The 26,582-nt window shown below is 37.4% G+C and overlaps 1 long non-coding RNA gene across 1 annotated transcript; it reads left to right on the plus strand.

The window, feature by feature from the left end:
- Nucleotides 1-3,513: 3,513 nt before the first annotated feature.
- On the plus strand, nt 3,514-26,455 carry LOC141569727 (uncharacterized). The gene is made up of 6 exons (XR_012493485.2): nt 3,514-3,698; nt 7,031-7,109; nt 8,509-8,667; nt 18,707-18,806; nt 24,838-25,182; nt 26,283-26,455. It is a non-coding gene; the product is annotated as an uncharacterized LOC141569727 (long non-coding RNA).
- The last annotated feature ends 127 nt before the right edge of the window (nt 26,456-26,582 follow it).

The following is a 26,582-nucleotide window of genomic DNA, read 5'->3' on the forward strand; positions in this document are numbered from 1 at the left end:
GAGGGTTCCTTTTCTCCACAGCCTCTCCAACACTTGTTACTATTTGTGTTTTTGATGATAGCCATTCTGACTGGGGTGAGGTGATATCTCATTGTGGTTGTATTTTGCATTTCTCTGATGATTAGTAATGTTGAGCATTTTTTCATGTCTATTTGCCATTTGCATGTCCTCTTTGGAGAAATGTCTCTTCAGGCTCTCTGCCCATTTTTCAATTGGGTTGTTTGTTTTTTTTGTTGTTGAGTTGCATGAGTTTCTTGTATATTTTGGATATTAGCCCCTTATCGGAGGCACTGTTTGCAAAAATCTTCTCCCATTCAGTTGGTTGCCTCTTTGTTTTGTCGATGGTTTCTTTTGCTGTGCAGAAGGTTTTAAGTTTCATATAGTCCCATTCATTTATTTTAGCTTTTAACTTCCCTTTTGTCATTTCTGTCGTTGTTAATTAGTGTCTTGTCTCTTTTTATCTTAGTGAGTCTACCCAAGAGTTTGTCAATTTTGTTAATCTTTTCAAAGAACCAGCTCTTTGTCACATTAATTTTTTCTATTGTCTTTTTGTTCTCTATTTCATTTAGTTCTGCCCTGATTTTTGTTATTTCCTTTCTTCTGCTGACCTTCGGTTTCATTTTTTCTTTTACTAGTTCTTTAAGGTGTAACATGAGGTTATTTATTTGGGAGTTTTCTTGTTTCTTGAGATAGGCCTGTAATGATATACATTTCCCTCTTAGAACTGCTTTCGCTGCATCCCCAAAATTTTGGTAGGATGGATTTTCATTGTCATTGGTTTCTATGTATCTTTTGATCTCTCCTCTAATTTCTTCTTTGACCTGGTCGTTCTTTAAAAGTATGTTGTTTAATCTCCATGTGTTTGTGTTTTTCCCTGCTTTCTTTTTGCAGTTGATATCCAGTTTCAAAGCCTTGTGATCAGAGAATATACTTGGTATGATTTCAAACTTCTTAAATTTCCTGAGGCTGATTTTATGTCCCAATATATGGTGTATCCTTGAGAATGTTTCATGTACACTAGAAAAGAATGTATAGTCTGATGTTTTATGATGAAGTGCTCTATAAATGTAAATTGTGTCCATTTCATCTAATGTGTCATTTAGAGCTGCTATTTCATTATTTATTTTCTGTTTGGATGATCTATCCATAGCTGTCAATGATGTATTATGTCCCCTAGTATAATTGTGTTTTGGTCAATTTCTCCTTTTAGTTCTGTTAGTAGTTGCTTGGTATATTTCAGTGCTCCCTGATTGGGGGAATAAATATTGATGCCTGTTATGACTTCTTGTTGTATAGTCCCCTTCACCATTATGAAATATCCATCTTTGTCTCTTGTTACCGTTTTCACCCTGAAGTCTGTTTCATCTGATATCATCATGAATACACCTGGTTTTCTCTGGATAACATTTGCTTGGAGTGTCAATTTCCACCCTTTCACTTTGAGTTTATGCTTGTCCTTGTAGCTGAGATGTGTCTCTTGGAGACAGCATGTGGTTGGGTTTAGTTTTTTGATCCAATCTGCTTTCTGTGCCTTTTTATTGGTGAGTTCAGTCCATTTACATTTAGGGTGATTATTGATATGTGAGGGTTTCCTGTCATTCTATCTTTATTTTTCTAGTAAGGCTGTGTCGCCATTGTTTCTTTGCCTTTTTGTTGTTGTCTGTTATTTCTGTGTGGTGGTATTCTATGATGTTTCCCTCTGTTTCTTCTTTTATTACAGTATATATTTCAGTTCTGGATTTTTTTTGAGTCGATAGCCTTAAGTTTATGTAAATGAAAGTTTGATATTTAGAGTATTCCATTTTCTTCAGCACGCTTACATTCTCCATTCCCATATTCCCATTCAGGCCTTTAGTCTCCCCCTTTTTATGTTTTGGTTACCACAAATTGTCCCTGCTGATGGTGATCGAATAGCCTCCTTTAGTATTTCTTGTCATACAGGTCGTGTATTAGAAAATTCCCTCAGCTTCTGTATGTTTGGAAAGGTCTTTATTCCTCCTTCATATCTAAAGGATATCTTTGCTGGGTATATTATCCTTGGCTCATAATTTCTCTCTTCCAATAGTTTGAATGTTTGGTTCCACTCCCTCCTGGTGTGTAGAGTTTCTGCTGAAAAATCTGATGATAATCTAATGGAATTTCCTTTGTAGGTTATTGTCTTCTTTTCCCTGGCTGCCTTGAGAATTCTTTCTTTGTCATTGATTTTTGACAGCTTCAACACAATGTGCCTTGTGGAAGGCCTGTTGGGGTGAGATAATTAGGTGTTTATTTGCTTCTTGGAGTTGAAGATCCAGTTCTGTCCACAAGTTTGGGAAGTTCTCATTGACAATTTGTTTGAATATATTCTCTGTTCCCTTCTCTCTTTCTTCTCCTTCTGGTATGCCCATTATTCTCATATTGCTCTTTCTGATGGAGTCAGGAAGTTCTTGTAGAGTTCTTTCATTTCTTTTAAGTCTCAAGTCTCTTCTTCCATCATGTCATTTCCAGGTTTCTATCTTCGATGTCACTGATTCTTTCCTCCATCTGGTCAACTCTACTACCTAAGCTGGTTATTTCATTCTTAATTTCTTCTATTGAGTTCTTAATCTCCAGAAATTCTATTTGGTTCTTTTTTAAAATTTCAATCTCTTTCGTAAAATGCTCATGCTGTTCTTTGATTGAGTTTCTGAGTTCATTTAACTGCCTTTCTGTGTTTTCTTTCATCTCATTGAATTTTTTCAGAACTGCAATCTTGAGTTTTCTGTCACTTAAGTCACATATTTTCATATCTTTAAGTTCATTTTCTGGAGACTTTTCACTTCCTTTCTTAGCTGTCTTGTTGCCTTGGTTATTCATGGCAATTAATGATTTATTATTTCTCTTCCAAGACATCTACAGGAGTGGCTTCTGCAACAAGTTGATAGGAAGAGGTCTTTCTTTTGTTTTCCAGTACTTGTTGGTAGAATGTTTTGTTTTCTCTCCCACTGCAGCCTTTTTTTCTCTCACGCACTGTAGTGCTATGTTTTCTCTGCACTATTCCAGCTTTTCACACAATGGGGGAATTCCCTGGCAGATGGGCGTCTCCTCTGTTAATAGTTGACCTAAGTCACAGGGTGCAGTGTCCCTGTGGGTATGCTGAGAGTTTTTGAAGTTCCAAAGCTCTTCCTGCACAAGATTCAGAGCCCGTGTGTTTCAGCAGTTCTCTTGACTCCTGCAGGGATCCGCATAGATATGTCAGGCCACGGGCAGGGTGAGTTGTGAGAGGTGGCCCAGAGCAATGGCAGCGACCACCACCACAGCTGGTCCTGCTTCCAGAGCTCTCTCCCCTTTGCCGGACTAGTTGGGCTGCAAATCTGTGTCTGCGTTCCACAGTTCTCAGAACAGCAAATATTCCGTTCTTTTGATCTGACTCTGCTACTGTTCCACTTCTAGCACCCGGCAGCTGGGGGCAGGGCAAGCTCTGGGAGGGTGGGGATGGGGTGGCTATTCTCAGTACCTAAGGCTTCTGTTCTCTACTCGGCAGTGAGGGCTTAAACCACCGTTTTCAGCCTTCTTCCCTCAGTCTTTGCTTGGAGGTCTCTGCTGTGAGTGTTCGGTTCAGCCATGTAATGTGCTGTCCCCTCAGCCCTGTGGGCTATAAACGGAGCCCTAGCAGTCTGAGTTCTTCCCTCTCCCGCAGTTGTGGTAGTTCCAGGATACAGCGATCTCAGAGCACTGAGGTAGGTCTTTGTCCTCTGCCCACGTGGCCCCGTCTGTGCACTTCTCCCTTCCCTTCTCCCCCACTGTCGCGATTCGGCCACCTTTAGGTGAATTCAGTAGTGAGCCACTTCGTCTTACCTGTCTGGTGTGCATGGAGTCCTTTGTGGAGTGAGAGTTGTTCGATTAGTTGTAAATTCCAGGGGAGATTTACAGAGGCTGACCTCACACTGCCATTTTGATCTGTTCTCTTTTTTTCCATTTTTTGTAGTCTTAAAATTACTTTGGATAGGGATGAAAAAAGGTGAATCTGTATCAGCAATAAGTTTTGGTCTTTTAGGATTACTTCTGCCCACTCTTTCCCTTTCCTTTCTGGAAAGTCCAAGATAATTATTTAGAACGGTGAGCGGGACTTGAAAATCGAAGTATATAACTAGTGACTCCCAAATCTAACTGTAAAGTAGCAAAATTTTCTGCTATACTTATGTTTGTACAGTTGAATATTGAATCTTCACTCACTTTGAAACCCTTACCAATCAGGTTTTTCTGTTTAGGGAAAAACTAAATTATGGTCAACAACTTATACCAGGACTTAGCTCCAATGGATGACTTGTGTTTCTGAGGAAATATGGATGTTGATTGCCAGACATGTATTCTTCTAGGGTTAGAAAATTACCTGTTAGCGCAAAGGGTAATATTATGGTGAGAGTAGCGAGCTGTGATTAAGGAAACATTTACCTTGCATCTCCACTCCCAAACATTATCATTGTTTCCCATAATACCACAGATTTTCTCTTTGCTTTTCCCTCACCCCCTGTGTTCTTCTGAAAACGAGAGCCAAACATCGGTAATGTGAATCCACCCTTCATCTTATATTTAAAATTATTTCTTTAAGTAGTGTGAAACTTCCTGCTTGGCATAGAACTGTAGGGGGAAAAAAGATGTCTTCATTTCCTGAAACTAGGAGGTTGTGTGTGCTTCAGCAGAAATCCTACTAAGTTGGAGCCACAAAGGCACTATCATCAGCAAATCTCTGCCCATGAAAACCCTGAGTGGCATGTGGAGGAGGGGTGTCTGCTTAAGTTTCACCTTCATCAGCAGTACTTACATTTTTCTGTTTACATGCTTTATCATTTTTATATTTATTCTGTTCCCGGCTACTGATCCTCCTTTATTGCCCAACCCCAAGGAGTAAAAGGTGAGATGTGGGCCTTGATAGATCTTTTTACAGAAATAGTTTTCTGAGAAACACACCCAAAAGGGGCTCTGTGAGATTTCTCAGCCTGATCCTAAAGTTCACTGTAGACCATACCCTTGGACTTGTGCCAAAAGGAACTAATCTAGACAATGAAATAATCTTCAACCTTCAGGGCACTGGAGCTCCTCAGAACCTTAACTGATCATAGCAACTCCGTCAGTTGATAATTATTCTGGATTGCTTTAACACTAAATGCCTGAGTTGGCCACCAAAACTGAGTTCAAGTTCTGCTAGTTTGAGAATGTTATGGGTTATAAGAATCTAGTGGCATCTGGGCCTCTTGAAATCAGGTTAAATTGTAATGTTTTTTTATTTTATTTTATTTTTAAAATTGTAGTGGTTGACAGTAATATCACAAATGGTCCTAAGAATACCTGATTTTCCTAATGAATGTTGCTGTGGGGACAGAGTGCCAGAGAGCAGTTTCTAGGCTCTTGGGTGGCGCATGGGGATGTGGGGCTGGGGTAGTGAATGGCCATCGGCTGTGATTGGTTGGCCATCAGCTGTAACCGGTTAGCTAATTGGCTACTGATGTAACTGCGGGCTGCGTTGATTGGTTTGTTGGTTGGCAGGCAGAGAAGTGAATGGTAGACTGCCGATCGTGTGGCTACTACTGTGTGTGTCTCTCACTGCCGCCAGAGAGAATATAGTGGTATGACTCCCCTACCTATGGTTTCGTGGGTGTTCCTTTTTGGCCTAGCCATATCCTGCATTCTTATGTGGGGAGCAGGACTAGAGACCCTGCAGGCTGCCCTGTATGACAAATGGCGCAGCGAGCAGGGTCTCCCGCATCACAGTTGCCATAAAATGAAGTCAATAGCTGTGCCCTAGAATAAAGTCAAAATATGCAACTTTTATTCAGATTGAATGCTGTTCACTGGGAGGAACTACAGCCATCTTAAAGCCTAAATTGCACATGTATAGAATTTTATAGGTAGGAATACCCTAGAGGTAATTTGGCGTAGGCAGCTACATTGTTGCAGTGCCTTGCACCTCACTCTGTTCTAATGGAGGCAGTGAAGTGATTTATTGTCTTCACCTGTCACCACATGAACAAATATACATCCTTTCATCTAAGAGCTTTCTTGGGTTAAAAAGTACTTCTTATTCAGAATTCCTAGGATCCTATCTAGAACTAATGTGTTTTTTCTTCCATCCTTCCCTTTTGGGCCTCTTCAGGTTACAAACTCTGGCATGTTACCTGGAAGAGGGTCACTCTGGCTGAATTATAACCAATGAATTATATACTTAAATCTTATGAACAATAGTAGGCTTTATTGTCTGGAAGTGAAATATCTGTAACTGAAAAATACCATATGGTTTGTGGTTTCTTGGTCTAGGACCTGCCACAATCTGTGAAATTTATGATGTTTGGGGTTTTTCTTAAAGATTGAATCTTGTATTAGTCTCAGGTTTGTGTGTCTCCCGGCAGTTAGATTATCATTTTTTTCCACCCTGCTTAGCAGCAGAGCTTATTAATTCCCCACCCCTCCATTTATCATGTAAGAGATGAGACGCATATACAATATATTGAAGCTAACCTGGTGAAGCAAAAGTCATTGCTATTTAGGAAGAAAGTGAATTATGACTCTGATCGTGTCAGTGAGGTAAGCCCATTAGTTCATTTTTGAGACATTACTGCATTCCTGTGGGTTATTCAACAAAAAAAGAAGATGGTATATGACAGCTGACCCTGAGAATAATATTAGGCCTGGGATTCAAAAATATTTTAATTCTAACCTTAGCTTTTCCACCAATTTAGTGTATAAGGTCTTTATGTTTTGTTTTTGTGAACTGGAAAATAAAGAATCTATTATAGCCTCCCTTCCCCATAGTGATACCACCATTTATTTCTTATTATTTGGCGTGTGGTGTTTTTATTTGCTCTAATAACTTAAAAGTAGTCTATATTAAAGTAGCTATCGTGTAGAATTGTGATGTTTTAGTAATAGTTTTTCATGTATCCAAAGTTTCTCTTCTTGTCACATTATCCTTCACAGTTGTGTAAAACATTTTTAATCCATAGTAACTACAAGTTTATAATTTAAGTTATTCTATTTAGAGGACCTTGTTTATAATTCTTTTTTTTCTTTTCAGCCATTCAGTTCTGAACTTCGTACTTTGATAACAAGTGAAACTGAAACTACTCAATATGGATGTCATTGCAGAAATACATGTAAAGTCCATTTATTTACTTCTCTATATTGCTTTTTGTATACCACCCAGCTATAAGGACTTGTATTTCATTCATCCCAATGAAGACTGCCCTGGTAATAGTTTGTTAGCAGGAAAACTTTTCAGTTAAGTGAATGAAGCAGGATGGCTTAAGGCATGCCATCTATATCCTCCCACTGCCTTACTCAAGCTTTTTCTCCTCTACATTAACATTGACTAATTACAAAAAAATTGAGTCTAAATTAGTAATTTTTTAAATACTTTATTACTTTGGTGTACTTGTATATACAAGATACATCAAGAACCAGCATAGTGAAGTATAAATTCTTTGTTCACACATTTGCAAATGGCTACTGACAAAAATAATTGACAAATTCTTCTCTTAAGTAAACTGTTACTTTTCCTGGCAATTACTTCATTTATAAATTACACAACGAGGAATTTTGTTCTATGTATATCTTATCACACACTGGAAAATATGTAATTCAATGGAATTTTACTCTAGTTACCATGTTGAATAACAAAACTTTCTTGAGTACTTGCTTTTTTGTGGCCAAGGGGACTGTGAAGAGTATGTAATGGAGTTTTTTGTCAGTCAGAAATATATATATATATATATATATATATATATATATATATATATATATGCATTTTAATCACTATCATTACCACATTACCCATCTGATAGAGCAAAAGTGTTTGCTATCCAGGAAGAAAATGATTTATGAGCCTGATCGTGTCAGTGAGGTAAGCCTATCAATTCATTTTTGAAACTTTACTGCATTTCTGCGGGTTATTCAACAAAAAAGAGGATGATATATAACAATTGACACTGAGTATAATATTAATTCTGGGATTCAAAAATATTTGAATCCTTAACATGGCTTTTTCACCATTTTTGTGTTTGTTTTCTTTAACATTACTTCATGCCCTAGGATATTCATTCCATCTTTTATACCATAAGTTTGAGACCATGGGTGACATTTTAAGGAGCACGTTTGATAAGGAAGAATCTGTGCATTTTAGACTGTGACATGATTAAGTGTCTGAATAGTAAATGTACTGCTGTGTAAATATTGGATAGGTAACCAAATTTAAGCTATCCAAAGAAATGATGCGTTTTGCTGGAAGCCGGTAGTAAATGACTATAATTATGATAGAAATTATAAGAGGACCAAAAAGAGCAGGGCATCTCCTTTTTAAAATTGCCTTTATTAAGCTCTTCCTCATCTTCCTGTGAATAGCAAGGAAACTTAATTCCTGGCAGATAATAGTCTTTAATACTGTACTTACAGGATTCTTTCTCTTACCTTACTAAGGTATTATTGTTGTTGCTATTTTGAGACAAAAACATCAAAATAATATAAAATCCTCTACTTTCCCATAATTGTTTTCTCCAGGTATAGAAGATCTAGATGGAACTTTTTTTTTTTTCTGTCACTGATGAATAAGTAATGGAACTAAACCCTGATATGAATTGGATCTTGCTATGATACTTAACTAAGATGATTTAAAAGAAGTGTTATTTTCTTTCTGCCGGACAGACTTAGGCATGTTTGGTGAGTCTTATCACTTAGGTTCAAATCCAATATTTATTATGTTTGCTTTTGTCTTGTCAGTTAAATATTGGTCAATATTAGTTCAAGCTACATGACAACTGGGCCTACATCCCACAGTTGGTTCTTGCTGCACAGTCGATTTTCTGCATCCTATCTAAAGGACAGTTAATAAAGGAAACTACAATCTTTTAAAAATAAAGTAAATGGAAATATTCTTCCCTCAGTTTTTTTTAAATTTATCAAGAGATAGGTTTTTCCCAAAGTACCTAGCTTCATCTCTAAAAGTTGGCTGACAAAGATACCAGTGCTTTCTCTTTCTTTGTGGAATCTAAGTTTAATGAAAATTGAAGAAGAGGTAAGTCCACTTGAAGCCAATGGGGAAAAAAAGGGTATAAAAGCATACTGGAAGAGGGATCAGAAGATTTATGTACTAGTCCTAGCTCCACCACTTATTATCTACATGACTCTGAATCTAAGTTTACTCTTGTGCAAACTAAGTGTAATAATAACTGCTTTTCTTGCTTCATAAGTTCTTGTGAATATCAAATGCAATATTATATATGAAATAGCCCTGAAAACTACTATGTATGCTTAAGAGAGAGTATATTACAATGTCTCTGACTTTAAGACAAATCATGAAAAAAATTACCAAAGGGATGTGCTGTAATAAGTTTGGGTTTTGCACATGACATCCAAAGTTGTTTATTAGAAAGTAACCCTTTTGATGTTTACTGAACCTAGTCCTCCACAGTCTGACTTAGATTTCATGGGCAGTACATCCTTCAGAGATCTATATTTTAGTGGTTAGTGCTATTCTTTAATGAATGTTGATGTAACTACATGAAATATCTTTATTCTTCTCCTATAGAAGCATCAAGAAGATTGAAATAGTTTATATATTAGGAAAGGCTGATACTAGCTTCTAAGAACAGATATGAAAGTATGTTGTTCATGGGTGAGATGCCCCTCCAATAGCCAGTTTAAGGACTATGACTCAGAAAAGTGAGAGAATAACCCTAATCCTGTGCTGTGATGCATTTAGAAGTATGCCTTATGAATTATACTTTGTTTTACCACTGCTTCTCCCACATTATGTATAGCAAAGCACTGTCGTTCTACAAACAAGCAGATGGTACAATATGTGGAAAGTCCCCAGCTTTCACTATTTGATGAGGAGCCAATAAGTGACTTTGAAAACAGATTTCACCCAGAGTCAGTTCTCTTTCCATCACCATATATTGGACCCCCTTTACCCTTATCTACCACCTCCAAACCCCCTTACCCTCTGGTAACCACTAAACTATTGTCTATGTCTATGAGTTTTGGTTTCTTTCTTTGTCTTGTTCCTTTGTTGCTTTCAGGTTTATATTCCACATATCAATGAAATTATATGATTCTCGACTTTTTCTGTGGGGCTTATTTTACTTAGCATAATAATCTCAATTTCCATCCATGTTGTTACAAATGGCACTATTTCATCTTTTCTTATGGCAGAGTTGTATTCCATTGTGTATATATACCACATCTTCTTTATCCAATCATCTATCGAAGGGCATTTTAGTTGTTTCCATGTCGTGGCCACCATAAATAAAGCTGCAATGAACACTGGAGCACATTTATCTTTATGGATGAATGTTTTCAGATTTTTGGGGTAGATACCCAGGAGAAGGATTGCTGGGTCATATGGTAATTCTGTTCTTAATTTATTGAGGAACTTCCACACTGCCTTCCATAGTGGCTGCACCAATCTACATTCCCACCAATAGTGTATGAGGGTTCATTTTTCTCCATAGCCTATCCAACACTTGCTGGGTGGTGAACACACAATGTGATATACAGATGACATATTACAGAATTGTACACTTGAAACCCATGTAATTTTACTAACCATTGTCACCTCGATAAATTTTAATTAAAAAACAATATTAGACTGAAAAGAGGAAAAAAAATAAAAAAATATTTCACATTTCTAATGACCACTTTGTGTGAAATCTGTAGAATCTATAGTCGATGGTTTCTTTTGCTGTGCAGAAGCTTTTAAGTTTATAGTCTCATTCGTTTATTTTAGCTTTTACTTCCATTGACTTTGGAGTCAAATTCATAAAATATTCTTTGAACTCAGTTGGGGTCCATAAGTTTAGTACCTAGGTTTTCTTCTATGCAGTTTATTGTGTCAGGTCTTATGCTTAAGTCTTTGATCCATTTTGAATTAATTTTGGTACATGGTAACAAATAGCAGTCCAGTTTCATTCTTTTGCATGTGGTTATCCAATTCTCCCAGCACCAGTTATTGAAGAGGCTGTCTTTCCTCCATTGTATGTTTTTAGCTTCTTTGTCAAAAATTATCTGTCCATATTTATGTGGTTTTATTTCTGGGTTCTCAATTCTATTCCATTGGTCTATGTGTTTGTTGAAGGTTCCTATTCTAATGTTTGTTATCTTAGCATGATAAGTACAGTTATTGCTTGTGTTATGACATATATATTCCAACAAAGTTGACTAGGAAATAAATTCCTTAAAATAAAATTTTAAATAACATTGGTTTCCATAAAGAAACAAATTACAGAAGGAAATAATAGAGTAGGAAACTTTCCAAGAATTGATTAATATAGTTGTATCCCTTTACATACAGGATAGTATTACGTGATAGTAATATTAGGGCCAACTGAACTGGAAGGGTATTTGGCATACTCTCCCTGTTATTTAATTCCACAATCTCCCCTTACCCTTTGTTCTATTTATGGACTTTCCCAAATCATAAGAATCCCTCCCATGCCTGCTAAGTCCCTGACTCTACACTGTGGTGACATACTCACCAAGGGTAGTACTTAGGTTGATGTCCCAGGATAGTATTTCTTATGTGTACCCATACTAAAAAGGGGGAAGAAACAAGAAATGGTAATCCCTGGAAATCTTGCTAGTTATATCTGTCATCACAGTAACTCAAATGACATTTGGATTTACACAGTGATTACTCTAATGCAGTGGTTCTCAACCTTGGCTACATATTGAAATCAGTTGAGGAGCTTTGTAAAATCTGGAACCCATTCCTTAAGATTCCAATTTAATGTGTCTGAGGTAACATCTGGGCCTGGGGACTTTTTAAAGTCTTCCAGATGATTCTAAACTATAATCAAGACTGATAAACACTGCTTCATATATTTGAATAATTTGACACCATTCACCAGAGTTGATAATAGTGACTTCCTGGATCCATGAAGTTAGGAACTTATCCTGAACTAATTGTAATCAAACCAATCCTTGAAGATCCCTCAACCAGCCACGTAATAGATATGTGTCCCAAGATAAGTTTGAGAAGTACACGTTTCTTCCTAGTACCTAAAAGATACAAAATGTTTATCAAGCCTTTGGAAAAATAAGTGCTCTTGAAAATGGCTTTCTTTTTCATTTCAGTAATGTATAACTCTCACTTTGAGAGATTATAACAATTAAATGGAAACAAACAGATAGAAGTATCATTAACTGCAAGTCTCTGAGAGACTTCCTTGGAATAGATTCTAAAGTAGAAATGGGTAACACCTGTGTTCATGTTATGTAGTTCATGTATGGTATATTGAAGAAAGCAGCATCTACTATTGGGCAGTTGGTATCCCCTCACATGTCGCAGCACTAGTACAGTTCCATTGAGCCACTTTTACTACAGGTAGGTGGAACTTTACATATACCTGTCCATGATTCATCCTCAGTAGTGCCAGCCAGGAACAGCCTTATAAAATAGTGTAGTGATAAATTTAATATTACCACTCTACATCTAGGTGACAGTGACCAAACCTATCAAGGAAGTGCCTTCTGCAGCTCTAGGTGTTCTGGTGACTCCTTTTAAATCTGTCTTGGTTGTTTCTTTCAACTGCTATGTGTCTCCCAACTTCACTCTATTGCTACATATTCCTAGTTGTTCCATGCTCTGTGGAGGGTTAATTTCACTATTAGGTCATCAAGGGCATTTCTCCATCTCAGTGGGCACACCCTCTGAGAGTGCTTTAATTTCCCAACTTCCCAGTCATGAGGTTGAGTATCACAGCTTACTAGAATAGTCATTAGGAAGAAAACCTAATAAGGACTCTCAGGAAGTACTCAGGGTCATGAGACCCTGACCTGTGAAGCAGGCTAATGGAACTGGGGTTATATATTATAGTATTATAGAGAACAAAAGGCTGGGAGAAGGAGTATTATGTGAAGGAGGCATCCTTGCTAGCAGTCGTGGAAGCTAAGCTAGACAGCACCTGACTATTGTCTGCTAATACTTTAATGGGCTTAGGGCTGTCACAGGAAATATATCCTGTATTGGGATTTAAAGGTTATACTAAAGGTGATATTAGAAGACAAAATTGTAAAAATCTTCTCCCATTTGGCTGGTTACCTCTTTACTTTGTTGATGGTTTCTTTTGCTGTGCAGAAGCTTTCTAGTTTGATATACTCCCGATCACTTATTTTAGCTTTTACTTCCCTTGCCTTTGAAGTCAAATTCGTAAAATCTTCTTTGAACCCAAGGTCCATAAGTTTAGTACCTATGTTTACTTCTATGCAGTTTATTGTTTCAGGTCTGATATTTAGGTTTTTGATCCATTTTAAGTTAATTTTGGTACACGGTGACAGATAGCAATCTAGTTTCATTCTTTTGCACGTGGCTTTCCAATTCTCCCAGCACCATTTATTGAAGAGGCTGTCTTTTCTCCATTTTATGTTTTTGGTTTATCCGTAAAGATATATGTGCTCCAATGTTCATTGCAGCTTTTTTTATGGTGGCCACGACATGAAAACAACCAAAGTGTCCTTCAATAGATGATTGGATAAAGAAGATGCAATATATATATACACAATGGAATACTATTCTTCCATAAGAAAAGATGAAATAGTGCCATTTGTGACAACATGGATGGATCTTGATATTATTATGCTAAGTGAAATAAGTCAGACAAAAAAGTCGAGAACCATATAATTTCACTGATATGTGGTATGTAAAAATGAAAACAACAAATGAACAAGACAAACAAATGAAGAAACCAAAGCTCATAGACGACAATGAAAGCAAGAATTTACATTGGGGTAAAGATAGTCTATTTAATAAATGATGCTGGGAATACTGGACTGACACATGCAAAAAAATGAAACTGGACCACCTCCTTACACCATATATGAGAACAAATTCAAAATGGATTAAAGACTTAAATGTAAGATCTGAAACCATAAAATTCTTAGAAGAAAATATAGGAAGAAACTTTACAGACATTACCCGGAGTAAGATTTTTACTGATATATCCCCTCAAGCTGATTCCCTGACAATCAGGGAAGTAAGAGAAAAAATAAACATGTGGGATTACATCAAACTAAAAAGTTTTTTCACAGCAAAGGAAACCATCAATAAAACAAAAAGGCAGCCTACTGAATGGGAGAAAATAATTGTCAATGATACATCTGATAAGGGCTTAATATCCAAAATTTATAAAACACTCATTCAGCTCAACACCAAAAATCAAGGAACCCAATTAAAAAATGGGCAGAGGACATGAAGAGACATTTCTCTAAAGAGGACATTCAGATGGCCAAAAGGCATGAAAAACTGCTCAACCTCACTAATCATTAGAGAAATGCAAATGAAAACCACAATGAGCTACCACTTCACTCCAGTTAGAATGGCTATCATCAATAAATTAACAAACAACAAGTGCTGGCAAGGTTGTGGAGAAAAGGGAACCCTGGTGCACTGTTGGTAGGATTGCAGATTGGTGCAGCCACTATGAAAATCAGTATAGAGGTATCTCAAAAAACTGGAAATGGAACTACCGTGTTTCCCCGAAAATAAGACCTAGTCAGACAATCAGCTCTAACACATCTTTTGGAGCAAAAGTTAATATAAGACCCAGTCTTATTTTACTATAAGACTCGGTCTTCTTTTACTATAAGACTGGATCTTAATATAATATAATATAATATAATATAATATAATATAATATAATATAATATAATATAATATAATACCAGGTCTTATATTAATTTTTGCTCCAAAAGATGCATTAGAGCTGATTGTCCAGCTAGATCTTGTTTCCGGGGAAACACGGTACCTTATGACCCAGCAATTCCACTCTCAGGTATCAATCCAGAGAAATCCAAGATGCTAATTTAAAAGTGTATGCAACCCTATGTCTATTGTAGCGCTATTTACAATAACCAAAACTTGGAAACAACTGAATTGCCCATCAGTAGACAACTGGATTAAGAAACTCTGGTACATTTATACAATGGAGTATTACTTGGCTATAAAGAAGAATGAAATCTTACCATTTGCAACGATATCGATGGACCTAGAGAACATTATGCTAAGTGAAATAAGTCAGTCAGAAAAGACAAATACCATATGATCTCACTTATATGTGGAATCTAAAGATTTGAATAAATGAGCAAAGTAAACAGAAGTAGTCTCAGAGATATAGAGGAAAAACTGATGGTTGCTAGAAGGGAGGGGGTTGGGGATGTGGAGGAAGGGGAAGGAATTAGACAGCATAAATTGGTAACTACAATATTGTCATGGGCATATGAAAGGTGGTTTGGGGAATATAATCAATAATGTTGTTAAGATTTTGTAGGGTGTCAGATGGGCACTTGTCTTATAAGGGAGACCACTTCATGGATGGTGTAGATGCTTCACCATTGCACTGTACACCTAAAGCTGAAGTTGAATAATATTTTATGCCAACTATAATTTAATATATATAGTCACGGGATATGGAGTATAGCATAGGGAGTAGAGTCAATGGAATTGTAACAGATGCATACGATGTCAGCGGGGCAATAGATTGGGGGAGGGAGGTTGTCACTTTGTGAGGGGTGAAATGTCTAATTATTGCATTGTTTTGTACACGTGAAACAGAACATAAACAACTCATAGACACAGACAATAGTTTAGGGGTTACCAGAGGGTAAGAGGGTAAAAGGGATCAAATATATGGTGATGGAAGGAGAACTGACTCTGGGTGGTGAACACACAATGTGATATATAGATGAGGTATTACAGAACTGTACACCTGAAACCTATGTAACTTTACTAACAGCTGTCACCCCAATAAACTTCATTTAAAAAAAAAAAAAAAGAAGGCAGAATTAAAGTTGATCTGTCCCCTTTCTGCTTCTGGACTAATTAGTGTGTGAAACATGGCGCTTATTATATGCAGCCTAGAAGTCTAGTTAGTTGCTTTGTGTTTATGTCCCACTCTGGATTCTGGGTTTCCTGAAAGCAGGAATATTTTGTACTCATTTTTGCACTTCTGGCACCAGCTCAGGGTCAAGCACATAGTAGGCACTCAGCTACTGAATGAATGCATACATGAACAAAAGAAGAAATTCTAGCAGTGAGTAGTTTTAGAAACTAGAAAGATTTTTTGAGAAAAATTGTAGTCTTCTTAGAATTTATGACCTCTAAGCATTAGGGGCAGGTTTAATTCTTCTTTGAGCATTAGAAAGGGAGAGAATGAACTACAAGATCTTAGAATGTTCCCTCATTCATTCAACCAATGTTTACTGAGGTCCCAATAGCTACTAAGCACTGTTCTAGGCACTTGTAACGTATCAATAAACATAATATATAAAATCACCTATGTAGCTCACATTCTAGCAGACAATAAAAATAAAAACTAAGTTATATTTGTGTTCCTCACTCTTACTTGCCCTCTTCTAGAATATCTGGGATATTTAAGTCCAGATTTATGGACTTGGATGATAAAGCCAGATAAGGAGGAAGAGTTGGAAGTTTTGAGGACTGAGAAAAGATGGTCAACACAGTGTGTAGTGTAAATATAAAGATAAATCTGAGATAGCTGGGTCCATGAGGAGAAGCTTTTAATAGTCCAGCTATAAACTACATAGAACCTCAACAAAGAAATTTAACTACAAGGGTAAAGAAGTTAGAGCAGCATAATGAGGCACCTGAAAGAGGGCAGACAAGAGAAAGGAAGAGTACCTAGAACCTCTCAGATTAAGGATAAGATAGAAGAGAGTGTAAGCAAAGGAGCAGAATTAAGTTTAGGACATTTATATTGGTCATGTTCATGAGGGAATATTATTTGTGTCCATTTCAATATCCCTCCTCCAGCTGGGCTTTGTCAGCTTTTGCCACTTCTGTTTTGCCCCCAAACCAGTGAGATACCATAGAAGAATTTGGTTTGCTCAAGTGTTCTCAATCTCTGTGGTAAGTGAAAGCCCATGATCTAATAGGACACATAGCTACTCTTGGCTATGTCCCAGAAATATCCCAGAACAGAACATAGGGCATTCCATTTCTGCTTTCTAGTCCCTAAAGTAATGAAACAATTTAGGTGTGTAAAAGGTGATGGCTGTGCAAAGAGCTAAAGGAATGCACCAGAGAAAGTTTGTTCATTCTCCACTTGAATTAATCTGGACAGTGTTGTGCAACATGAAGGAGCATAAACTTGGAGTCACAGAGAACAGGGTAAGATTCCTGGTTTCATTATGTATGACCCTGAGCCAGTAACTTCAGAGCTTCTGTTTCATCTATAGGGTGATGATGATAACTGACAGAGTTGGGATAATGCATGTGAAAATCTTCAGTTTCCAGTAATCTTTTTTTTTTTTTTAAAGATTTTATTGGGGAAGGGGAACAGGACTTTATTGGGGAACAGTGTGTACTTCCAGGACTTTTTTCCAAGTCAAGTTGTTGTCCTTTCAATCTTAGTTGTGGAGGGCGCCGTTCAGCTTCAAGTTGTTGTCCTTTCAATCTTACTTGTGGAAGGCGCAGCTCAGCTCCAGGTCCAGTTGCCGTTGCTAGTTGCAGGGGGCACAGCCCACCATTCCTTACGGGACTTGAGGAATTGAACTGGCAACCTTGTGGTTGAGAGCCCACTGGCCGATGGCCACTGGGAATCGAACTGGCAGCCTTCGGAGTTAGGAGCATGGAGCTCTAACTGCCTGAGCCACCGGGCCGGACCCCAGTAATCTTTAACAACACAGATCTAAAGCATTCCCCGTTCAAGGGAGATCCTTTGCAGGTTACCAGATATTCTGCTCCCCATAGGGAGGTTTTATACAGTTTCTGCTGACCTTGTTTGCTATTCTGACAAAGTCATGAAACCATTATCTGAATGTGGATTGTCTATTTTTTTGCTTTACCATTTTTATGACTTCAGAAACAATGTATGAAAATTATAAAAAATTAGAACAATACAAAGCAGAATAACTAATATTAATTGAGCACTACATGCCTTTTCCATTTTATTGTCAAGATAGCCCTATGAAATATGTACAATTTTAGCTCTCTGTTACATATGAAAAATGAACTTAGAGAAATGAAATAACTTATATAGGGTCCCATGCCTTAATAAGTATCAGATCTATGATTAAAATTTAATCCTCCTCCTTAGTAGAAAGTGAAAGTAACCCATAAATTCACCCCACAGATTACAGTTTGTCATTTGTCCTGCACAGGATTGTACTATGTATATATCAATCTAGTTTGTTTTTAGAAAGTGGGCTCATATTATACATTTTCTTTTAAAATGTGATTTATTCAATTCAGAATATGTTGTAGACATCTTTCTGTATCTATACATATATATTTACCCTCATTTTTTGAAGTAATGTACCTTTTTATTACTGATAATTTTCTACATTTGGAATTCTGCATAATTCTGTCTGAAATTAAAACATTAAACATTTTAAAAACAAATTAAAAATCCAGCTTTCTTTTCAAGTGCTGGACAGTGCAATAGTTTTTTATCTTCTTGCTTTGCCTCTTCCAGTTTCAACCCATTTTAAAAAATAGCTTCATAATATTCTTCATTATTTTGATGAACTATAATTTATTTAAACAATTCTAAATTACAGTTCATGTCAATGGATATATTCACTTCCACATTAATGGACATTTAAGTTGCTTCTAATTTCTCTCTATTATAATCAATGATGCAACAAACATCCTCGTTTGTATTTCATTGTACACTTGTCTAAATGTTTCTGTAGAATATATTCTAAAACTTTAATAGCACAGTAAATCTGTTTATCTTGATAGATATTGCCAAATTGCTTTCCAAAGTGGTGGCACCAGTCTACACTCTGGCCATTCCCGTGGGAGCATGCCCATTTCCCCACATCTCTACCAACAATGGGCAGTATGTACTGTTTTCACCTTTCATCTATTATAAGTGAAGTTTAACATATTCCCATGTGTTTACTAGCTAAAGGTATTATTTCTTGTGCAAATTGTCTCCTAATTATTGTTCATTTTTTAACTGGTTAAATTATTTTTATTTATTTGTAGATGTTATAATATACAATGAATATTTTGTGGTATTTTCAAATGCTTTAGTTTTGCTGATTATTAAAATAATGAATTTTGATTGTAGAAAAACTGTAAAATGATGAAACCAACAAGTACAAAAGAAAATTTATTTTAAAATTGTTTTAACTAATTAAAAACAAGCATTAATATTTGATGCTTATTTTCCACATATATAATTATAGAAAGAAAACATAGTATCATTGGGGAAAATATAGGAAAAAATTAAACACTATAGGTAAGTCCATCATATCTTAACCTAATTGGGTTAATGATTTATGTGCAGTTTCATATTCTACTTTATTGCTTACCAATGTATTGAAAACTTTCCCCAGGCCATTAAAAATTCTTCCAAAACTGTAATGAATTTTTAACAGCTTTATTGAGATAAAATTTGCAGATCATAAAGTATACCTATTTAAAGTGTACAATTGAATGATTTTTAGTATATTCACAGAGTAGTTCAACTATCACCACAATCAATTTTAAAATATTTTCATAACCCCCAAAAGAAACCTTGTACCTATTAGCAATCACTCATCATTCCCCCCATCTCCTAGCCCTAAGCAACAACTAATCTATTTTATGACTATAAAATTGCCTTTTTAAAAATGAACTTCAAATGCTTGCTTATTTGTTTCTACCTACCAATATGGGCACAGACACCTTCTTGAAGTCCTCCAGATGGTATGTGCTGAAGAAATGTAAACTTATGCTTACTTAATAAGGTAGACATTTTACTACATGGTGTGCAATTACATAGCTTTGGGTATACCAAAAGTCAAATACTGTCCTGAGGCAAAATATCTGTTTATGTCTGGAGGCTGAACTCTAGCATATTAATCAAGGCTAGAGGTATGTAAGAGAAAGTCATTCATCCACACAAATGTGGTCTTACTTCATCCTGAACTTCTGCTTGAAGTAAACCCCTCATTTGTCCCAATTCTTCCTATAGAAGACTTATCAAGTCTTCAAAGTCCATTTCAAATGCTATCACCTCCTCCTCAATGCCTTTCCCGACCCTTTGCGGGTTTAATCCTTTATTGTCCTGTAGTTTTTATAGTATTTTAAACTCCTAGTTATAGCACATTCCACATTCAATTTGGTTAAACCTAAACACATACCAGACCCTGGGCTGGGCACAGAATTATAGAGATGAGACTCTATAGTACAAGAAGCAGTATTGGATAGTGGTAGTCAGAACATGGACTCTAGTACAGACTGCATAGGTTCAATTCCTTACTCTGCTTTAAATTAGCTATGGAGCCTGAGGAAAGTTATCTACATTCCCTGAGCCATACCCTTGTGATCTGTAAAGTGTGAATAAAATCAGTGCCTTCCTCATAGCCTTGTTATTATAAGGATTAAGTAAAGGAGACAGTCCCTTTAAGTAACCTGACACAAGTCAGTAATAAAACTTTTTGATTAAATCATTAAATCAATTGGAATTAAATTGAAAGTCCATTCAGGAGGGGGCCAGGGAACAGGCTGGCAGGCCCAGCCTGCCAGGGATCTTCTTAGGTATTAGAATATCAGTGCCTCTTGCTTAATTCTCCAAGTCAGTGGGTAGAGTGTTTGGGAATAGGAAACTCATGAACTTTGGACAGCATGTGTATATTACATCCACCCACTCAGTCACCACAACTGTCTCACTTCCTTTTTTTCTATCACCTTAAGAACCAGAGCTCAAGAAACTTTGTTTTTTATTTTATTTTTCAGTCAAAACAAGACCTGGTGGCATACACTTGTTTTTTGTTGTGGTTGTTGTTTGTTTGTTTTGTCTCCCATTCTGTGTATATTCATGTAGCCAATGGATCCAGTCTTGATTTTCAATTATGTTCTTTGCTGTTCCAGTAGACTGATCAATTATATTGGCTTTATATTTTAGAGAGAGAAACCGTGGCCCAGTAGGACAAAGCATCTCCACTCTGCCTAGACTAGAAGGGGCTTCTTCCAAATACGTTTTTGAGGGTGATTGAGCAGAATATGTAGTATTAAAGGATGTAGCAGCATGAGTGGCAGAGTAACATATTTAAAAGTTGTCTGAGTTCTGCTTCTGACCCTGACCTTCACTGTGCAGCCTTGAACAAAGGCTAGTTTTTCCCCTTGCACAACTGAAGCAAAGTATGACCCATGGTAATCTCAAAAGGTTCTCTAGGCTATTATTTTCTGTTATTCTAAGTATGGGTCTGGAATTCATGGCAAAAGGGGGAGTTGGGTGTCCTGTAGAAACTCCGCTTCTCCACCCTGGGCTCTCTGCTTTTTTCTCTCCTCTCCTCAGTGGTATGACAAGCTCCTATGGCTCTTTTCTAAGCTCCAGTCCTACCATATTCTCTTAGGAGGATATTCCAGCGCGGAAACCCCATCATTTCTATTCCCACGTGGCTGGTCCAAAATTATCTTTTGCTGAAAACAGCCTCTCCCCTTCAACATTTCTTGAGTTCTATTTGTGGCCTTATTGTTGCCCAAGCTGTCCAGATCTACCACATGAGCAGTGTCTGTGCTCTTCATTTAGCCATGATTCACTCTGACACATAGACAAATCCTAGCCACTCTTCTTCCCCCAGTCTCTGGCATTTACTTCTTCTACTCTGATTTAATCGCCATCATCTTATATTTATCCATTTGTTGCAAAAGCATCCAGACTGGTCTCCGTGCTTCTACTCTTGGCTCTCTAGCATCTACCATAGAGAAGCCAGTGTATTCTTTCTTTTTTTTTTAAATTAAATTTATTGGGGTGACAATTGTTAGTAAAATTACATAGATTTCAGGTATACAATTCTGTATTACATCATCTATAAATCCCATTGTGTGTTCACCACCCAGAGTCAGTTCTCCTTCCATCACCATATATTTGATCCCCCTTACCCTCATCTCCCACCCCCCACCCCCCTTACCCTCTGGTAACCACTAAACTATTGTCTGTGTCTATGAATTTCTGTTTCTCATTTGTTTGTCTTGTTCTTTTGTTGTTTTTGGTTCATATACCACATATCAGTTAAATCACATGGTTCTCTGCTTTTTCTGTCTGACATATTTCGCTCAGCATTACACTCTCAAGATCCATCCATGTTGTCACAAATGTTCCTATATCATCTTTTCTTACCGCCGAATAGTATTCCATTGTGTATATATACCACAACTTCTTTATCCATTCATCTATCGAAGGACATTTTGGTTGTTTCCATGTCTTGGCCACCGTAAACAAAGCTGCAATGAACATTGGAGCACACGTGTCTTTATGTATAAATGTTTTCAGATTTTTTTGGTATATACCATCCCCATGTTCAGATTCCTTATCTCAGAGTAAAAGCTAAAAATCCTTTAAATGACCTACAAGACCCTACATGATATATTACCCTTTAACCATCCCCTTTTCCATCATATCCTCTACCAATTCCCCACTTCACTTACTCTGCCAGGCATGTTCTTTCCTCAGGACTTTTCCACTTGTGGTCCTCTGTTCCTGGAATTATCTTTCGCCAGATATCTGCCAAGCCTGCTCCCTCAATTCATTCAAGTCTCTGTTCAAATTATGCCTTCCTCTGAGAGTACATGCCACCTTATTAATCTTCATATTAGTTTTATATAATTGCCATAACAAATTATCACAAATTTAGTGGCTTAAAACAACACAAATTTACTATCTCGCAGTGCTAGAGGTCAGGAGTCTGCCACAGATCTTATTGAGCTAAAATCAAGATATCGGCAGGCTATATTCCTTTCTGGAGGCTCTGGGAGATAATCCATTTTCTGCCCTCCTCAGCTTCTAGAGGCCACCCAAATTCCATGGCTCATGGCTCCTTTCTTCCATCTTCAAAGCCAGCAAAATTGTACCTCTCTGTGCTTTTTATCATAGTTACGTTTTTTTCTAACTCTGACTCTTCTGCCTCCCTCTTCCACTTATAAGAAGCTTTGTGATTACATTGACACCACCTATCTAATACAAACTAATCTCTATGTTAAGGCTAATTGATTAGCAACCTTAATTCCTTCTGAAAATATAATTCTCCTTTGCCATGTAAACTAACACATTCACACATTCTGGGAAATAGCATGTGGACATTTCGAGGGGTCCAGTATTCTGCCTACTATACCCTCTGTCCCATAGCACTGCTTCATTTTAACTTCATGGTTCTCATCACCACCTGACATGTTATATACAGTATATCTAGCAGATAAAATCAGAGTTGTTCTGGTTACTGTTGAAACCAGTAGTATGTAGTTTCATGTTTAAAATCCAGATCTCTGAAGAAAAACAACAACAACAAAAAGAAGCCTTGGCTTATGGCATTTGCCAATTTCAAGCTACCAACATGATGTTACTAAACGTGAATTTGGAAAGAAGTATGCACAGTCAGCTCTTGAGATTCAAGATGGTTCCAGCACCCCAATCGTTGAAATAGTCACCTACTCCTTCCTTTCCCCATTGCCCCCTAAATTCCATCTGCAAATATGGTTCCCTCCCAATTTCCTCCTAAAGGATCCCTAAGGATCCCCAGAACATAGATTAAAAATCTGTGGGTGAATGTGACATCTTTAGGGTACAGATGGGAACACTGAGGTCCAGAAAAGGGGATGAACCCAGGTTTCCTAATGCCCATTTCAGTGTTTTTTTCCATTGTATTATACTGCCAATAGCCTGATTAATCTCCCATTCCCCTGCCTCCAATTTCCCCACCCTATTCCACTGGTATGCTGCCAACAAATTTGGCTCTAAAATACTTTCAGCAGTAGCATGTCCCAGCTCCGCTTTAAAACCTTCTATGGTTCCCATGGAAGCCTATAAGGTCAAATTTAGGAATCTTGGCATGGTCTTTAATACTCTCCACAATTTGCACAAGCTTTTCCCTACCTTTTTATATATATACCAAGTTAAAGTCTAATTGATTTTCTCCCTCTTCACCAGGATTCTTTTCGCCCTTGCTGCCTCTGGGCTTTGGCGTTTCCTCTCCTCTTTGTCTCCTCCTCCTCCTCCTCCTCCTCCTCCTCCTCCTCCTCCTCCTCCTCCTCCTCCTCCTCCTCATTTTTCTCCTTCTCCTTCTCCTTCTTCTATTCTCTCTCTCTCTCTCCCTCCCTCCCCCCTCCTTCCCTCTTTTCCTCCCTCCCTCCCTCCTTCCTCCCTGGAATTCCCTTCCCATCCTCTTTGTCTATCCAGTGCTAACTAAGTCTCATGTCCCAGCCCACACTCTGGGAAGCTTTCTTAGACCACTGCAGTCCATGGGATTTTTCACCACCTCTGTGTTCCCATTGTATAAATAAGCTTCTGCCATTCCCCTGCCCCTTAGTATGTGAGGCTTGCTATTGTTATTTTGCTTTTAAACACATCTGCCTATCTCTTATGTGTCTTTGGGTTACAGTTTATATGTATGTATCTGTGTGTTTAAATGAGTGTTTATGTGCTTATATGCATATATTGTCTGCTTATTTTCTACTTGGGTGTATGGATCTGTGTTTCAATGTTTGTTTTTGTGTGTCTATGTGCATGTGCATGTCTGTGTATATCTGTGTGTCTGTGTGACTGTTTTATGTGTGTTGTGTGCTGTATATCTCTGCATGCATATTTTGTGTATTTTGCATCAATGTGCTAATATTTATGCCCGTGGCCATTTTATACACATATGTATACCTACATTTATGTTTATATGTGTCCATATGTATCTGTGCATCTATGTTTATATGTGGTGTTTGTGGGTTTGTGTGTGTATGTGTGTTCTGGAATAAGACCTGTGTGGATTTCCTCTTTGCACCATTGCTGTCTTCCAACTCAGTCAAACACAAGGTGCACAGGCATACAAGAAGGTCTTCACTAAAGTTTGCACACTACTGAATTGCTCCAATATGCCCTTTCAACCTTTTTCTAGGAAGGTGCGCTATGGAAATGGAAGTACACACAGAGTCACAGTGACCTCTGGATACTGGACCTCATAAGATATGAGTTGTTTTCTCTGCTATTCACCCACAATATGTGTGCTCTTACCACATGTATACCATCATCCCAGGGAGCACTGGGTTTGAAGATAAAGAAAATGTGAACTCTCCGGATTAAAGCAACTATTCATCTCCATCTCCTCTCCTCTTCTACCACCTCATTTTTCTTGGCTCAGCTCATATATAGCCCTAGGGAATGCAGAAGAAAGGCACAGGCTCTGGAAACAGACCAACTTGAATTGAAAATCTCCCTTCTGATACTTACTAACTGTGTGACTGTGAGTATGTCCCTTGGAATCTTTAGACCTCAGTTTTCCTTAACCAAAAAAAGTGGGGGGAAGGGGGAGTTAATAATATCTTCCAAGTAAGGTGAGGCCTAGGGATAATATATCCAGCAGTAGTTTTTATAAAGGTAATTTACATATCACTTCCCCTGGGAAGTCTTTTCACACTACTCACTAGATGTTGTCTGAACTGCAAGGTTTAAAGCTCAATAATCCTCCTTGTATCAATGTGTATGTGTGTGTGTTCCCATTGGTGTATCCATATGCATCTTGACTCTATATATACTAAAATATCACCAAGCCAGGAATCATGTCTAACATTTCTTCTCTTTCCTTTACATCATCCAGAGAAGGTCTAGAAAAGTTTTATAAGTGGTCATTAAAGATAGGAAGGAAACAGAATAGTGTGGTGCTTAACAGTATCATTTTTGGAGACACACAGATATGGGATTGGAGCTTGTCTAGGCAGTTTCTATACAGATAAGTGATTTCACTATTCTGGGCCTCAGCCTCATTTGTAAAGTGGTGATTTATTCAATTAATCCATTAAAAAATATTGTCTATTATATGCCAGGCATTGTTTTAATCATAGGGCATATAGCAGTGAACATGAAATGCAAAAGGTCCTGCTTTCATGGGGCTTATATTCGAGAGTAGGAGAAAACAACAAACAAGTAAACCGGTAAATGTACACTATGCCAAGTATGGTGAATTCTACAAATAAAAAGAAAATCAGTGAAAAGGAGTTAAAAGTGCCAGAAGAGACACAAGAGTAAGTACAATAATACCCAACTGAGGGTCTATAAGTTTCAAGTGAAATAATTTACACAAAGTGCTTAGTACTGTGCCTAGAAGAGATTAAGAAATGGTAATTATCATTACTATAGTTTTTATTGTATATATAGTGTAGTTTCACTTCAATAAAATATCTGAAAAGATATAAACATCGACCCTAACAGTGCTCATGTTAAAACTGGAAAAGCTGAGATTCAGAGAGACGTAACTTGCCCAAAGTCTCAGAATGAAGTGAATGCAGGGCCACGTCTGTCTCTGGGCTTCCTGACTTTCCTTTCAATGCTCTTCTTGTTCAACAGTGCTACTGAGCCCATTACAGGACTGGAAGTCTTCACCAGAGAAATACTGTACACATTCTCCAGGACATTTATTTATCTTCAGAGAGGTTCTTTCTATCAAGAGTCAAAAGGCAGTTCAAAAAATACAGTCACCAGAGCAGAGAGAAATTGACACCAGTCTAATGGGTCATGGTCTTCCAGATCTTCATTATGTATAGAGGAAGGTATGTGTTTGGGGGGGGGGTGTGGGTGTATGTATGTGTAGATATATGGTGATAGTGGTGGCAGGGTGTTGGTTGGAAAATACAAAAAGGGTTCTCC

Source organism: Rhinolophus sinicus, chromosome 18, assembly GCF_057876585.1.
Source record: "Rhinolophus sinicus isolate RSI-liver-muscle chromosome 18, RSI-T2T, whole genome shotgun sequence".
In the NCBI taxonomy this organism is placed as follows: Eukaryota; Metazoa; Chordata; class Mammalia; order Chiroptera; family Rhinolophidae; genus Rhinolophus; species Rhinolophus sinicus.